Genomic DNA, 16,949 nt, shown 5'->3' with positions numbered 1-16,949 from the left:
GGAACAATCACATCCTATCATTGAAACATATAGAGGGCATGAACAAGAGGTTTGTGGGCTGAAGTCGTCAGGTTTGGGCCAACAAGTAGTAAGTGGGGGGAACGATAATCTCTTTCACATATGGGACATATGCATTCCAAAGCAATTTGATTACTTCTGGTGGGGGTACTAGAGATAGGTCTATTAAGTTTTGGAACAGTCACACAGGTACTTGTTTAAATTCCTTGTTTGGATTCTGTTGATACTGGCTCACAATTTTGATCTTTGCTATGGAGCAAGAATGAGAGGGAACTGTTGACCTCTCATGGGTTCAGTCTGAATCAACTCACATTGTGGAAATATCCCTCAATGGTTAAGGTTACTGAACTACTGTCATTCTTCTTGAGCTCTGTTCATGGCTAAGTTATGAATACAAATACAGCTCTTTCTTTTCTTATGGAATCTTAAGATGTTAGATATAGGTTTCTTTAATTCTCTGGGTTTTGATTGTCTCTAACTTTTTTATTCAATTCTTCTCCGAGCCCAGATAGATGCACAATAGTAGCCTCCGTAGCAGGGGATGAGACATTGAGATTTTGGAATGTCTTTGGAACTCCTGAAGTAGTCCCCACAAAATATATGGTCAAAACAACAAATGCTGCATGGCTATTTGCAAACTCAAACCACATCAGATGAAGAGTTTAAGCGATGGCCATTTACAAACTTAAAATAAATCACATCAAATGAAGAGTTCAAGAGATGGGTTTTGTTCGTTGGGTATAGGAGAATTTTAAAGGTATAATTTCCTTTTCTTTTTAACCATGTTCTCCCCATTGTGGGAACCTCTGTCATTCATATAAAGTATTTTTCCACATTTTTAAAAAGTTTTTTGTTCAAAAACATGTATTTAGTTCATGTGTTTCTGTTATGTTAAGCAAGTGATTGGTGTTACTGAATCTTTGAAATAACATAAAAAACATTCAAGATATTATTTGGCAGTATTACCGGTTCAAAAAAATTATTATTTGGCACTATTTGAAATTATTATTTTGTTCCAATGCAGATCAAACTCAGCAAGCTTCAGGGCCTCATCCTGCAGTTCAGATATCCAGCAGAGGATTTCAGATTGGTCTTCTCCAGTTTAGATATCCTAGATATCCAGGAGAGGATTTCAGATTGGTCTAGGTATGATTGTCCATAGAGCAGCATCAACTACATGTGTCACAACAACAAAACATGTGTATGCCGCTGCCACGAGGAAATATGATGTTGAACCTTTGCCCCTCAAGTGCTGCCATCTTAGCCCTAGGAACGGAACGCATTGCATATAATCTTTTGTTCAAGGTAAATTCTCTCGGCAGAAAAATATTATGGCTAAGAAAAGGAAAATTAAACCGAAAATGACTCAATTGAATGATTAGGAAATTATACTTAATCTTGATTGTCTTAATGACCAAATTGCAAAACTACTTATTGCTTATTCCTTATTCAGGCCATCTGTGATTATGCTTTCTCACCCATGTTGGGATTGTTGGATTGATTCAAGAGACACATGCTTCTGGGTGCCAGTGAAACAGCGTTATTGGATTATGTGTATGCATTGTACATAAAGAATAAAGAATATGTATATGTCCATTGATCAACTTGCTTTATATAGATTTGCTGCTTTTATTTATGTAGCTAACTTTTGAGTAAATCAAGATCTTAGGTAGTCATGTTTGCACATAATATGAAATGTGTAAGGAAATTGGACTTTACAAATGGTTCGTGGTGCAGAAAAAAAACTATATATTTGGAGGTTTAGCCTCTCTAATTTGGAGTGCACGGTAAATATTAATAGGGGGATGATATTTTCACACCCCGCCCCCCTCTCGCAGTATGCATGCGCCCCCCTTATAAGCTGTATTCTTGTAATTGGTCCTGTCGTTTATAAATACAAGCGACTATCTGGAGATGTCAAGCGCTAGCCCGTGCTCTATGCTCTGCTGACATGCTAGAAGTTGGGAATGCCCTGGTTCTGTGTAACAATATGCATGTCCGTGGGAGGCACCTACTATTGAATCCTATATTTCTTTGATGTTTTGGTTTGAAAGGTTGCTTATGCAGTTTAGGCATGTTCTAATCATGGCTATCCCCCTTGGAGTTCTGAAACCCAAGTGGATACCCAAATGATCCATAAATTATACTTCCTGAATGAAAGGAAACAGTAGTAACCTTGCAATTGGAACCGAGGACAAGAGTGCATTGCATTTGGACAACTTTTTTCTAGCCCAAATGTGGAGTTTTTGTTTTTGGGTAGTTGCAGGCTTGCAGCAACGTCTTATGAATGTATCCATCTCAACATGTATTTTGCTGTTTTATGTAAAATACCCACGTGCAACACACGTGCACTTTTACTAGTCTAATAAAACATGGAATGAGAATGTAGAGAGGCATAGAAAACTAGTATTATATATCTTTTTCAATATCCAAGTAAGTAACATTAGCATGAAAATAATAGGTATAGTGCCTTTATTTGCCCATTACATACTTTTTTATGGGCACAAGGTCAAGGGCAATTTTTTTGTGCATAACTAAACCAGGTGCCTCCTCCATATCCACGTCTCCAATATTCATCCCAACAGTCAATTCTCAGTTAAACGAGTAGAGAAGGTTCGCAAGGGCGATCTCAACCGTTACCATTCCAAAATACATACCCGGGCAACCCCTCCTACCAGCTCCGAAGGGTATGAACTCGAAATCATGCCCTTTGTAATCAATAGAGCAATCCATAAATCTTTAAATCATGCCCTTTGTAATCAATAGAGCAATCCATAAATCTTTCCGGCTTGAAATCTTCTGGGTTATCCCACGATTCAGGATCTCTTCCAATAGCGAACGCATTGATCAAAATTCTAGTTTTGGGTAAGATTTCATACCCACCAATGTTACATTTTTCCATAGTTTCATGTGGAAGGAACACTGGAGCAGGAGGGTGCAACCTCATAGTCTCCTTCACCACAGCCTTGAAGTAATGAAGTTGGTGAAGATCAGCTTCTTCCACCATCTCTTTCTTTCCGACAATTCTTCTAACTTCCTCTTGTACTCTCTTCATAGCTCCTGGGTTTTTTATAAGCTCTGTCATTCCCCAGACTATCACTGCTGAACCTGTGTCTGTGCCAGCAATCTGTTGGAAAATTTGTTGAGGGTACTGTTGATGATAGAAAACAGAAACTTGTTGCTTCAAGGCGTGATATCACTTTCCTTAAGACAAGATTCGCCCCCACTAGTAGTGTGCAAAGGGGATCCGCGAATTGCCTCCAAGATACAATGAAGCCTAGTAGGGAAGCCCTACTAATGTTTGATGACGCGTAGCACTAGCGGAATCAAACCCGAAATGCCCTTCCGAAATTTCAAGCCTTAGAGAAATCTCTAGATTCTGTTTCTGCAGAAAAACAGTATCTAGAACAGTAAACAAAAGAAAAACAGTATGTAGAAATACTTGGGGATTTTTGTAGGAGTGTAGAAGAGAGTGTAAAGTCAGTCAGAATTGCCAATTCGATTTCTATATGAAATGACTGAAGTTTGCACATTTTTATAGACCATCTGGTGTCTTTTCAGTGTGAAAAACACCTCTACAGGGCACCTTTCCAGAATGTTTGAAATCTGACCGTTAGATCGCACCCATTGATATTGAACGGTCCTGATCGATCCTAGATGTGACTGTTGGCTTGAGTAAAACCTCTCTCCAACCTACTCATCGTTAGATCAACCATCTATGGTGTGGATCGCACCCCCTTGGCACATGACCGTTGGGGAAAGGGACACAACCCATTTGATCACACCCTTTGACCGTTGGAGTCATGGGCCCGTTGGGCCGACCGTTAGGCCCGAACCGAAATGGGCCCACCGTTAGGCCCGAACCGAAGCCCAACCCAACTGAACCATTCGGCTTGATGGGCCTGCGAACCATTTGACCCACCCATCCGACCGGTCCATCTTCATCTTGATCCAACGGTGCAGATCAAATCTGGAAAAATTAAAGGCTCCATTCGGCTTGATGGGCCTGCGAACCATTTGACCCACCCATCCGACCGGTCCATCTTCATCTTGATCCAACGGTGCAGATCAAATCTGGAAAAATTAAAGGCTCCAATCGCTCCTCGCGACGTTGCAAAGTGCAAAGTGCAAAGTGCAAAGTGCAAAGTGCAAAGTGCGCCTAAAAAAGCGCCAATAAAGCGCCACTATGCGCCCTATAGCCCATTGCCCACGCCGCGCGCGCGCGTGCGCGTGCACGTGTGCGAACGGTGCGTTGCACCGTCCCGCGGGTCCAACCATGGGTTCAACCCAATGTGCAATCAACAAGAGTTAGAAAAGGTAGTGCTTTATAAGCCCTTCTCTTTCTTTTCTCTCATCCGATGTGGAACTATCTTTTTCAACTACACTTCTACATCCTTTTGTAAAAGCAAATATTTCCAAGAAAACTTTTTCTTTTTCCCAAACGCTTTTGATAAAACATTTTCCAAAACACTAAAACATGTAATATACATGATTTTGAAAATGCAAAATCACTAACACAATCAAAACATCCTAGACAAGAGAAGCAAAAAAGAGTCTCAGTTCCATAATTAAATTAAGTCTGAACTGGCAGTAGAAATCAAGAAATAGAAATGATATCTGGTGCTCCTTGTGTACCTGGCAGCATGTATGTCTACTGTGGGCATGTTTAGATGTGGGAAAAAGAAAATGTAAATGATATCAGCACAACCATATTTTTATATTTTCACAAACTATTTTGTCTTTTATTATTTAAAGAACTGTCAACACTCAAAAGATTATTACATTTCCCTAAAAGCTCTCATGAGCCAATTAAAGAAGAAAAGACAGCTGTGTTTGTGCAAATATCAAAATACGGTTGCGTTTGTGCAAAATATCAAAATACCACAGTTCTATATTCCAGCTTTGAGTGAACTCCAGAATCTTTTCCATAGGTTATGTTGAAGTTGGACCTTAACTGAACCGTACTTAACTACTGGTTGGGTTGGGGTTGAGGTCTTGGTAAACCCAACCGGGACCATACCCCATTGCGATAATCTTAGGATTGTCTTCTTTGCTTGTTTGGATTGCAAGAAAATTCTAAAAAAGTTGGGAAAGATGAAATATTTGTAAAATTTCGTACTTTTTTTACGCATGAAAAAACATAAATTGAACTAACCCTATTCAATTTTTATTTTAAAGGGACCTTCAATTAATGATAATATTACCATAATCATATTGTTTCTCTCTAAATTAAGGAAATGACAAATTTTCCTGAGAAAAAAAAAATTTGATGAGAAATGTATATCTGGCAATCAAAACATGGTCTTAGTGTATTTTCTATTTTTTGTCCCGGCCAACCCGAACCCATCCCGACCAGATTTGGAAAATCGGGTTAGACGGGTTGGGTTACGGTTGACAAATTTTGAGGCTGGTTGGGTTAGGGTTGACCTGAGGCTTGGGTTCAGTCGGATTAGCGTGGAGGCAATGCTACCTCAAGTTGGGCTAGGTTCACCTCAACCCCATCCAACCTGGCCCGAGTAGCACCCCTTAACACAAAAAAAAAAAAAAAAAAAAAATTATTCGAAGAATTTGATTAGGGATTTGCTAGGGACCATTGCAGAAGGCATTTTCACGGAATGCTTGTTGCATGAGAAAGCAGCCACCTCAGATGTCTAAATGAATGAGACAAAATCTGAGCCTATGTTGCTGGTTTCTCACCCAACAAAATGTCTTTTCCGATGGTCCCTAGCAAATCCCATTTAATAAATAGGCCCAATCAGAAGAAAACCCATGAGAGGAACGAGAGGGATGACCATAAGGACTGCCTTGATGTGATCTTTGGTGAGATGAAGATCCTTCTAGACGTGGAACAAGACGTCAACAAAGTCTTCTTGCTCCGGTCTAGGCCTGTTGGGGTCAAGGTGCTCTTGAATGACTCTCTCATAGAAATTATCCAAATCCATGAAATTCTTCTCAAGCCTCCCCTTCAATCCTGTGAGCACATCAACCCACCACAGCCACGGTAAGAAGTCTTCAACGAAAGTGGTGCCAAACATTAATGCAGCTTCCCCAATAGCTCCATGAAATCTAATTTTCTCAATCTCATCTACTCCTTGATAACTCTTACCAAAGGCAGCTCTGCAAGTTATGTTGTTGACAAGAGTAAGCAAAAGCTCACTGAGATTGACAGAGTTCGAAGGCGAAGAAAAAGATGATTGGGTTATAAATTTAACCATTTCTTCAACCTCTTTCTTCCTTATGAAGCTAAAAGATTGGACCCTTTTAGTGCTAAGGAGTTCAAGAATAGAAAACTTGCGCATTTCCCTCCAATACTGGCCGTAGGGGGCGCCGGCGATGTCTAAGAAGTTGTATGAGAGCTTTTTGAAGGTGATGAGAGACGGCCGGTTGCAGACATAAAGATCATGAGTTTTTAGGACTTCTCTTGCAACTTTGGGAGAGGAAACAACTAGGGTTGGTACGCGGCCAAGTTGAAGATATATGAGGGGGCCATATATTTTAGAGATTGACCATAGAGAGCGATGGAGCAACCCACCAAGCTGGTGCAAGTTGCCAATGATGGGAAGTTGAGGGGGTCCTGGAGGTAGGTCTGATTGTCTTGAATTCTTGTTTTTGAGTGTGGAAAGCAAGAGAACGAGAGAAAGAAGGAGAAGTAGATAAGGAAGACAACCAATCAAGTGTTAGTGATTTTGCATTTTCAAAATCATGTATATTACATGTTTTAGTGTTTTGGAAAATGTTTTATCAAAAGCGTTTGGGAAAAAGAAAATGTTTTCTTGGAAATATTTGCTTTTACAAAAGGATGTAGAAGTGTAGTTGAAAAAGATAGTTCCACATCGGATGAGAGAAAAGAAAGAGAAGGGCTTATAAAGCACTACCTTTTCTAACTCTTGTTGATTGCACATTGGGTTGAACCCATGGTTGGACCCGCGGGACGGTGCAACGCACCGTTCGCACACGTGCACGCGCACGCGCGCGCGCGGCGTGGGCAATGGGCTATAGGGCGCATAGTGGCGCTTTTTTAGGCGCACTTTGCACTTCGCACGTACCCCAACGGTCATGTGCCAAGGGGGTGCGATCCACACCATAGATGGTTGATCTAACGATGACTAGGTTGGAGAGAGGTTTTACTCAAGCCAACAGTCACATCTAGGATCGATCAGGACCGTTCAATATCAATGGGTGCGATCTAACGGTCAGATTTCAAACATTCTGGAAAGGTGCCCTGTAGAGGTGTTTTTCACACTGAAAAGACACCAGATGGTCTATAAAAATGTGCAAACTTCAGTCATTTCATATAGAAATCGAATTGGCAATTCTGACTGACTTTACACTCTCTTCTACACTCCTACAAAAATCCCCAAGTATTTCTACATACTGTTTTTCTTTTGTTTACTGTTCTAGATACTGTTTTTCTGCAGAAACAGAATCTAGAGATTTCTCTAAGGCTTGAAATTTCGGAAGGGCATTTCGGGTTTGATTCCGCTAGTGCTACGCGTCATCAAACATTAGTAGGGCTTCCCTACTAGGCTTCATTGTATCTTGGAGGCAATTCGCGGATCCCCTTTGCACACTACTAGTGGGGGCGAATCTTGTCTTAAGGAAAGTGATATCACGCCTTGAAGCAACAAGTTTCTGTTTTCTATCATCAACAGTACCCTCAACAAATTTTCCAACAATCTTAAGACAAGATTTTCTACTGTTGTTTCAATGGCACTTTATTCAGTTCGTCAAATGACCCAAGACTTTGTCAAACTCGAACGTTTCGACAAAGGAAATTTCAAGCGCTGGCAGAAGAAGTTGCACTTCATTTTGACATCACTCAAAGTGGTCCATGTTCTCACTACTCTAAAGCCGTCAGCAAATGAAAATGAAACTTTGGCGGAGGCTCGTGCAAGGATGAAGTGGGAACAGGATGACTACATTTGCAAAGGGCACATCTTAAATGCTATGTCAGATACACTATTTGACATATATCAAGGCATGGGATCAGCAAGTGAAATCTGGAATGCACTTGAAGCCAAATACTTGGCGGAAGATGCCAGTAGCAAGAAATTCACTGTGAGTCAATTTTTAAATTTTAAAATGGTAGATGATAAGTCTGTTATTGATCAATTACATGAAATACAACATGTAATTAATCAAATTCATTTGCAAGGCATCCTTCTTGATGATTCCTTCATTGTCCCGTCAATTATTGACAAACTTCCACCAAATTGGAAAGACTTTAGAAAAAGTCTAAAACACAAGAAAGAGGAAATGTCTATTGAAGACTTGGCTCAATGCCTCAGGATTGAGGAAGAGTCAAGAATCAGAGACAAGAAAGAAAATGAAACTGTATCCTCTAAGATCCATTTGGTGGAAAATGTCAAGAATTCGAACCAACAAAGAAAAGGCAATTGGAAGAGAAACAAACACCCTGAAAAGAATACTAATAAGAATAAGAAAAGAAAGGGTGCTTGTTTCAACTGTGGCAAACCAGGCCATTACAAGAGTGAGTGCCGACTTCTTAAGGATAAGAAGTCGGGTGCACCAACAGACAAAGAAAAGTTTGTCGCCATGATTTCAGAGGCAAATATGCTTGAAGATGGCAATGATTGGTGGATTGACTCTGGTGCGACGATGCATGTCTGTAAAGACAGGAACCTGTTTTCAACTTATGAAACAGTTGAAGATGGAAGCGTGTTATACATGGGAAATTCGTCGACAGCAGAAGTCAAAGGGAAGGGCAAGGTGGAACTTGAGTTCACATCCGGCAAGCGACTCACTCTAACCGGTGTCTACCATGTACCAGAAGTTAGAAAGAACTTAGTGTCTGGAAGCATTCTCAACAAGAATGGCTTCAAACTTGTATTTGAATCTGACAAGTTCATTCTTTCTAAGGGGGGTACTTTTGTTGGGAAGGGATATATGTATGAAGGGATGTTCAAAATTAATATCAATAAAGTGAATGTCTTTGCTTATGTTTTGGATTCTTCTTTATCTTTATGGCATAATCGTTTAGGACATCTAAATACTAGGAAAATGAATGATATGGTTAAGTTAACCTTAATTCCTAAATATGAAAATGACTTAGTAGATAGATGTAAAACATGCATGCAAACCAAGATAATCACTAAGTCATTTCCTAAAGTAGATAGAATTTCTAACTTGTTAGATTTAATTCATAGTGATGTATGTGACATACATAGTGTTCCCACAAAGGGAGGTAAAAAGTACTTTGTTACATTTATTGATGATTATTCTAAGTACTGTTATGTTTATCTACTTAGTCATAAAGATGAGGTTTTAGAAAAATTTAAGATTTATAAAACTGAAGTAGAAAACCAATGTATAACAAGCATTAAATGTCTCAGATCAGATAGAGGTGGTGAATATCACTTTCCTCATTTCTGTGAATCAGTAGGCATAGTCCATGAAACTTCTACCCCTTATACACCACAACAAAATGGTGTAGCAGAAAGGAAGAATAGGACACTTACTGAAATGATTAATGCTATGCTTGTTAATTCTGGTTTAAATAAAAGTTTTTGGGGTGAAGCCTTACTTTCAGCTTGTCACATTTTGAATAGGGTACCAAGTAAGAAATCTGATATAACCCCTTATGAATTGTGGAAGAAAAGAAAACCAAACTTAACTTACCTTAAAGTTTGGGGTTGTAGATCTATAGTTAAAGTCCCTAAACCTAAGTTAAGAAAATTAGGTGAAAAGGGTATTGAGTGTATCTTTTTGGGATATGCTAGTCACAGTAAGGCCTATAGGTTCTTAGTTATAGAACCTAATGATTTCATAGATGTCAATACCATAATTGAATCTAGAGATGCCTTTTTCTATGAAAATAGGTTCACTTCAATTCCTAAAGAAATTGAACCTACAACTTCTGTAGATCATCCTTTAGAATCACAAACAGAAGTTGGTGAACCTAGTGTACAACCTAGTAAAATAAGAAGAAGTTCAAGAGATAGAAGGGATATGAGTTTTGGCCCTGACTTTGTAACCTACCTAGTAGAAGGGACAAGGGAAAAACTCCAAGGTTCTGTCTTGTTAAACTTAAGCATTGAAAGTGACCCTCAAACCTATGGAGAAGCCATAAAGTCACAAGATGTTGCTTTTTGGAAAGAAGCAATTAATGACGAAATGGATTCTATCATGGGTAATAAAACTTGGATTTTGGTTGATCTACCACCTGGGTCTAAACCTATAGGATGTAAATGGATCTTCAAGAAGAAGATCAAAGTAGATGGGACCATAGAAAAGTTTAAGGCAAGGTTAGTTGCCAAGGGGTTTACTCAAAAACCCGGTATTGATTACTTTGACACATATGCACCTGTTGCTAGGATTTCTACCATTAGAGTGTTGATTGCCCTTGCTTCCATATACAAACTTCACATTCACCAGATGGATGTTAAAACCGCATTCTTAAATGGTGAACTTGATGAAGAAGTGTATATGGAACAACCTGAGGGATTTATTCTGCCAGGCCAAGAGCATAAAGTATGTAAGCTTATCAAATGGTTATAAGATACATGAGTCAGATAAATGTATATACAGTAAATTTAAGGGTGGCAAAGGTGTTGTTATTTGTTTATATGTTGATGACATGTTAATTTTTGGTACTGATATTGCAAGCAAAGTACTAAATCATATCTTTCTCAAAACTTTGATATGAAAGATATGGGTGAAGCTGAAGTGATTTTGGGTATTAGAATCATAAGACAGGATAATGGTCTTATTCTAACACAATCACATTATATTGAGAAAGTTCTTAAAAAGTTTAACCATTTTGAATGTTCACCCATTTCAACACCTTTTGACCCAAATATAAAGTTGTATCTTAATACTGGCAGGACTATCTCTCAACTAGGGTATGCTAGTGTAATTGGTAGTCTTATGTATGCTATGACTTGTACTAGGCCAGACATAGCATATGCTGTAGGTAAACTTAGTAGGTTTACCAGTAATCCTAGTTTTTCTCATTGGAATGCAGTCTATAGAGTTTTAAAATATTTAAAGAAAACTATAGACTATGGTTTATGTTATAGTGGGTATCCAACTGTAATAGAAGGATACTCTGATGCTAGTTGGATAACTGAGCGTATAGACCATTTATCAACCAGTGGGTGGATTTTCACCCTTGGTGGGGGAGCAGTCTCCTGGGCCTCTAAGAAACAGACATGCATAACAACTTCAACTATGGAAGCAGAGTTTATAGCTCTGGCAGCATGCTGTAAAGAGGCGGAATGGCTTCGGAATTTGTTATTGGAAATTCCGTTATGGTCTAAACCAATGCCATCGATTTATGTCCATTGTGATAGTCAGGCCACACTATCAAGGGCATATAATCATGTTTATAATGGTAAGTCCAGACATATAGGACTTAGACATAGTGCTATAAGAGAGTTACTTACTAATGGAGTAGTAACTATTGATTTTGTGAGATCGAGCCAAAACTTGGCCGATCCATTCACTAAAGCTCTTGCAAGAGATCTGGTGTGTAAAACATCATTAGGGATGGGGTTAAAGCCATTAACCAATAGTCACCAATGATGGAACATCAACTCAACACTTGAATAAACATCAAGTCTTGAGTTCAATGAGTCCAAGTACATCATATGGAGTGATTGCAAGCACTATAATCTGTATTATTTGCCATCCCAAGGTAAAGTGCTTGGTACCTGTAATGTTTAAAAGGAGAAGGCTGAGTATTTAAACTCTTAATAGGCTTATAACATATTGTTGGAGTGTCTTAGTTACAGGGGCACTCTTGATAAGCCTACCTATGTGAGTGTGGAAGTGGTGCCGCTTCCTATGAGACCTGGCTAGTCTCTAGAGCGCTCATGAAACCAAGATATAGACACAAGGCCAGTTCATGTGTCGGTTTTAGAAATTGCCCAAAGAGGTGAAATCTTGTGTGTGAGACGTATCCGGTTAACCAAATAGAATAGCTAGTTCAAAGATACGTCTACTATGCAATTCTGGTTAACTTTGATATGTCCTCACTAAGTGAAGGTTCAAATCGAGAGATACCTTCATCTATGCATAAGATTTCCAAGCCTGATGAGAAAATTTTCTTTGATTTTGAAAATGGTGGGGGATTGTTAGTGATTTTGCATTTTCAAAATCATGTATATTAGATGTTTTAGTGTTTTGGAAAATGTTTTATCAAAAGCGTTTGGGAAAAAGAAAAAGTTTTCTTAGAAATATTTGCTTTTACAAAAGGATGTAGAAGTGTAGTTGAAAAAGATAGTTCCACATCGGATGAGAGAAAAGAAAGAGAAGGGCTTATAAAGCACTACCTTTTCTAACTCTTGTTGATTGCACATTGGGTTGAACCCATGGTTGGACCCGCGGGACGGTGCAACGCACCGTTCGCACACGCGCACGCACGCGCGCGGCGTGGGCAATGGGCTATAGGGCGCATAGTGGCGCTTTATTGGCGCTTTTCTAGGCGCACTTTGCACTTCGCACGTACGCAACGTCGCGAGGAGCGATTGGAGCCTTTAATTTTTCCAGATTTGATCTGCACCGTTGGATCAAGATGAAGGTGGACCGGTCGGATGGGTGGGTCAAATGGTTCGCAGGCCCATCAAGCTGAATGGTTCAGTTGGGTTGGGCTTCGTTTCGGGCCTAACGGTGGGCCCGTTTCGGTTCGGGCCTAACGGTCGGCCCAACGGACCCATGACTCCAACGGTCAAAGGGTGTGATCAAATGGGTTGTGTCCCTTTCCCCAACGGTCATGTGCCAAGGGGGTGCGATCCACACCATAGATGGTTGATCTAACGATGACTAGGTTGGAGAGAGGTTTTACTCAAGCCAACAGTCACATCTAGGATCGATCAGGACCGTTCAATATCAATGGGTGCGATCTAACGGTCAGATTTCAAACATTCTGGAAAGGTGCCCTGTAGAGGTGTTTTTCACACTGAAAAGACACCAGATGGTCTATAAAAATGTGCAAACTTCAGTCATTTCATATAGAAATCGAATTGGCAATTCTGACTGACTTTACACTCTCTTCTACACTCCTACAAAAATCCCCAAGTATTTCTACATACTGTTTTTCTTTTGTTTACTGTTCTAGATACTGTTTTTCTGCAGAAACAGAATCTAGAGATTTCTCTAAGGCTTGAAATTTCGGAAGGGCATTTTGGGTTTGATTCCGCTAGTGCTACGCGTCATCAACATTAGTAGGGCTTCCCTACTAGGCTTCATTGTATCTTGGAGGCAATTCGCGGATCCCCTTTGCACACTACTAGTGGGGGCGAATCTTGTCTTAAGGAAAGTGATATCACGCCTTGAAGCAACAAGTTTCTGTTTTCTATCATCAACAGTACCCTCAACAAATTTTCCAACATCAAGGAGGTGTAGAGAGCCATTTGATTGTGTAGCAGAGATGAACCACTTCTCTCTTAAATAGAAGAGGTTGTTAAGAAATGATAGTCTCCCCCCCTCTTTTGCTCCTATGCAACCCTCTCTAGTCTGTCTTTTACGGAAAGTGAGTTTAAAAGGGAAAAAGTTAAACAAGTAGGTGGAAATGATGCAACAGAGGGTACGTATATCAATTTCCCCATAAACACTCCTACATTGGTAAAATGCAATGACTTTGGCCCTGTTTGTTTTGGATTTGTAGAATTGATTATGAGTCAAAAACCGATTATTCAACTCAAAATTATGTTTAGACTATGTTTGTTTTGGATTTTAAGAACCAAATGTGATACCAAAAACGATCATTGGACTGAAATTTAAACGTAAATTTTTGTCCAATTATCAGTGTTGGACTCACAATCGGTTCCCAAAATCCAATGCAAATAGGGCCTAAGCATAATTTTGAGTACAATAATCAGTTTCAGGTTACGTATGTCACATTACAATAATAAGTAGGCGGAAGCATAATTTTGAGTACAATAATCAGTTTCGGATTACGTATGTCTCATTACAATAATAAGTAGGCGGAAGTATGTCTCATTATAGGGGTGCAAGTTTGGCCCTGTGAGCCCTGACCCGCCCTGAGCCCGAACAGGGTCAGGGTTGGAAAATCTGACCCTTGGGTACATTTTGTTGGCCCTGACTCAAGGTCGGGTCGGGTTCAGGGTTGATACCCCGGGCCGAGCCGAGCCGACCCCATTACACTTTACCCCGGCCCGCCCTGACCGACCCAACCCTGTTTACACTTTACCCGCGGCCCACCTTTGAGCCTTTCTGTTTTTCATTTCTCCATCTATTGGGTTTTGGTTATGTATTTATCACCAAAAATCATATATCAATTAGAATAATAGATTGTGTGGAAGTACTTTGATTTTTGACAATAAAACAGACCGAAAACATGTATAATTGCCCGGCTCGGTCCGACCCAAGCAGGGCCAGCCCGGCCCTGCCCAATCAGGGTCAATCAGGGCAGGAAAGGATTGGGATGAACCTTGTAGGGCGGGCATTGGGTTGAGGATTTTCGGCCCTGACTCAGGGTCAAGGCGGGTCAGGGCTAAGATAATGGCAGCTAGGGTTGAGCTAGGGTTTTGCAAAACCCGACCCAACCCGACCATGTTGCAGCCCTATCTCATTATGTATCCAAAAAGCAACCACCTATGAAAGGTATCTTAATGACAGTTAAGAGGAACAACTGTCCCCCAAAGAAGGTGACTTTTGAAACCGCTGGCCAGCGTAAAATCCTAAATCTATCAAACTCCTGAGACGAGTCGAACAACGTGGTAGGAAAAGAGCAGATGGCTATTGAATCCATTGAATACATCTCTGAACCACATGGGGAGGATGACAACTGTTGGGCGGATCAAACAAAGTCGGGATGGTTTATTGAGGTGTTGTCCAAGAATTTCATAATTACCACCAGGAAAAGGAGGGAGGTCAGCTATGATAAGGACGGGATTACTCAGGAGTCAAACAGGAAACAAATGAGGAAGGGAAACCGGAAGATCCGTCCCTCCTTTCGAACTTGTGGAAGCAAAGGAATTAGTGCTTTCTTGGAGAGCAAAAGAAGGGAACGGTGCGGCTTGACAAGATAGAACTAATAGCTTGGGCTAAAAGCCGTAAGGAACAACATAGGGTGTGGGGGCATTTTGAGGAGATGGAGAGATATTATTTTGGAGAGGAAAATTGTGGTGAAAATATCACCAAAATGGGAAACTCCACTTAGGGGATGGATGAAGTTCAATTTCTTTGGGACCTCGTTAGGAAATCCCGGAATGGATAGGACTGGTGGAGTGGTTAGGGATGAAAATGGAATCGAGATGATGACCTGCCTCGGACCTACTGGAATATGTGATGTACATGAGGCAAAAGCAAGGGCTGTTTGGTATTAAATGGTGTGCGGGGCACATCCAAATGTAACGTTCCTGGGGTTCAATTCTGGATCATTGTATGTAGAGATATCTTGTCCCTACTTCATGTTTCAGATCAATAAAATTGTCAATTTTCAAAAAAAAAAAAAAAAATCTTAAAATTCAATGAGTCTGGCTCTGTTTGTTTTTTATTTTGAGAATTGATTGTGCCAAAAACCTATTATTCGACTAAAAATTATGTTTACACCCTGTTTGTTTTGGATTTTTGTGAACCGAATGTGAGTCAAATAATGATTATTGCACTCAAATTTATGTTTTAAATTTGAGTCCAATAATCAGTATTGGACTCACAATCACTTCCCAAAGTAAAATGCAAACAGGGCCTATAGTAATCAGTTTTGGACTGAAATCAATTCTTAAAATCCAAAACAAGCAGGGCCTTAGCAGGTTTTTAGGAGGAAGTTATTGTCACTTTGTTGTTTTAGTTGTTGCCTACTATTATGAAATTCCCTTTTTGTTTACTTCTTGTTTATCGAGTTGTTTTTAGAATAGGAATATTACCTGGAGTCGGACTATTGCCTATTTATGTATACACACATTGCAAAGGCGAAGATAGATACAGACTTTGGTTTTGACAAGTTCATTGAACTCAGAAGTTGTTGGAGAGAAAGGTATCTCTTTCCCTCTATGTTGAAGTTATTCTTCAAAACCGTGTGCTCAGTTTGTTTCCTTCAAAACTGCCCCTTACAAACAGAATAGTTTGTCATTGCTTGTTTCCCTTATTGGGTGTGCTGTTGTTCGTATTGGTTTTTCTAGTGGTCCATGTCAGTTGCTTCAATTGGAATCTTAGTACAGGATGACTCCACGATGCACATGAGGGTTTAGGGAGATCGTTGCACCCACCTACGCCTAGACTAACTTAGTGGAGAACGAACATCTCAAATAGACCAAAAACGTTGGTAACACTTTGGAAATAGCTTAGGCCCCACTTCCTACAAAATGGGTCCACCCAATCAAAACATGAGGTGAAAAATGGTGGGCTCCACCTTATACATGGGCGAGGTGGAGATTGTGGGACCTACCCAATCAAAACATGGTGATATGGTGGGTCCCGTCCAATCATGGGTTTGAGTTGAGTTTGTGGGACCCACCCTCTCAAAACATAACAATAATTATGATGGGTATTTTACTTTTTTACCAGGTACGTAATATTTGTCTTTTCACATATGGGACATTTGGGTCTTTTATGATTTAAGAAGATCTAGCATGGGTATTTTCGTCACAAATTGATGGCATGACCTGATATGCAAAATTCAATCAAATGTGTGATGACTATTTGCAATTTATCAAACTAGAAGACTGTTTTTGCAAATAAAGCAAAGTAGATGACTTCTTTCGCTAAAACCTCGTTCAAAAAAGGGAGGATTTGGGTGAGAAACTTCAGTAAGGAAGGCTTTAATGAGATGTTATGTGGTGGCTGATCGGGAAGTCCCGTAATTTTTGAAAAGTATAGTGGGCTCCAATTCAAAGGATGATCCAACCCGTTCTTTTGTTGTGCCACGGTGTAAATAGGCTGTACCACTCATATCATCTCCATAGGTAGGGGTGTAAACAGATCGAATTCGAATCGGATAGTGCTAT

The 16,949-nt window shown here is 40.0% G+C and overlaps 1 long non-coding RNA gene and 1 pseudogene across 3 annotated transcripts; one reads left to right on the top strand and one right to left on the bottom strand.

Annotated features, from left to right (window-relative positions):
- LOC143862590 (uncharacterized) lies at positions 1-1,374 on the top strand. Of its 3 annotated transcripts, none has more exons than XR_013240371.1 (3): positions 1-351; positions 527-775; positions 1,043-1,374. It is a non-coding gene; the product is annotated as an uncharacterized LOC143862590 (long non-coding RNA). The 3 variants fall into 3 exon arrangements; XR_013240370.1 differs by having other exon boundaries at positions 3-357; positions 1,043-1,373; XR_013240372.1 differs by having other exon boundaries at positions 6-207; positions 1,043-1,372.
- Positions 1,375-2,490: 1,116 nt separating this feature from the next.
- On the bottom strand, positions 2,491-6,680 carry LOC143861496 (cytochrome P450 71A9-like; annotated as a pseudogene).
- Positions 6,681-16,949: the final 10,269 nt, after the last annotated feature.

Source organism: Tasmannia lanceolata, unplaced genomic scaffold (genome assembly GCF_043159265.1).
Source record: "Tasmannia lanceolata isolate RefF3 unplaced genomic scaffold, GAP_Taslan_0.1 ptg000037l, whole genome shotgun sequence".
Lineage (NCBI taxonomy): Eukaryota > Viridiplantae > Streptophyta > Magnoliopsida > Canellales > Winteraceae > Tasmannia > Tasmannia lanceolata.
This window is presented reverse-complemented; position numbering and strand designations above follow the sequence as displayed.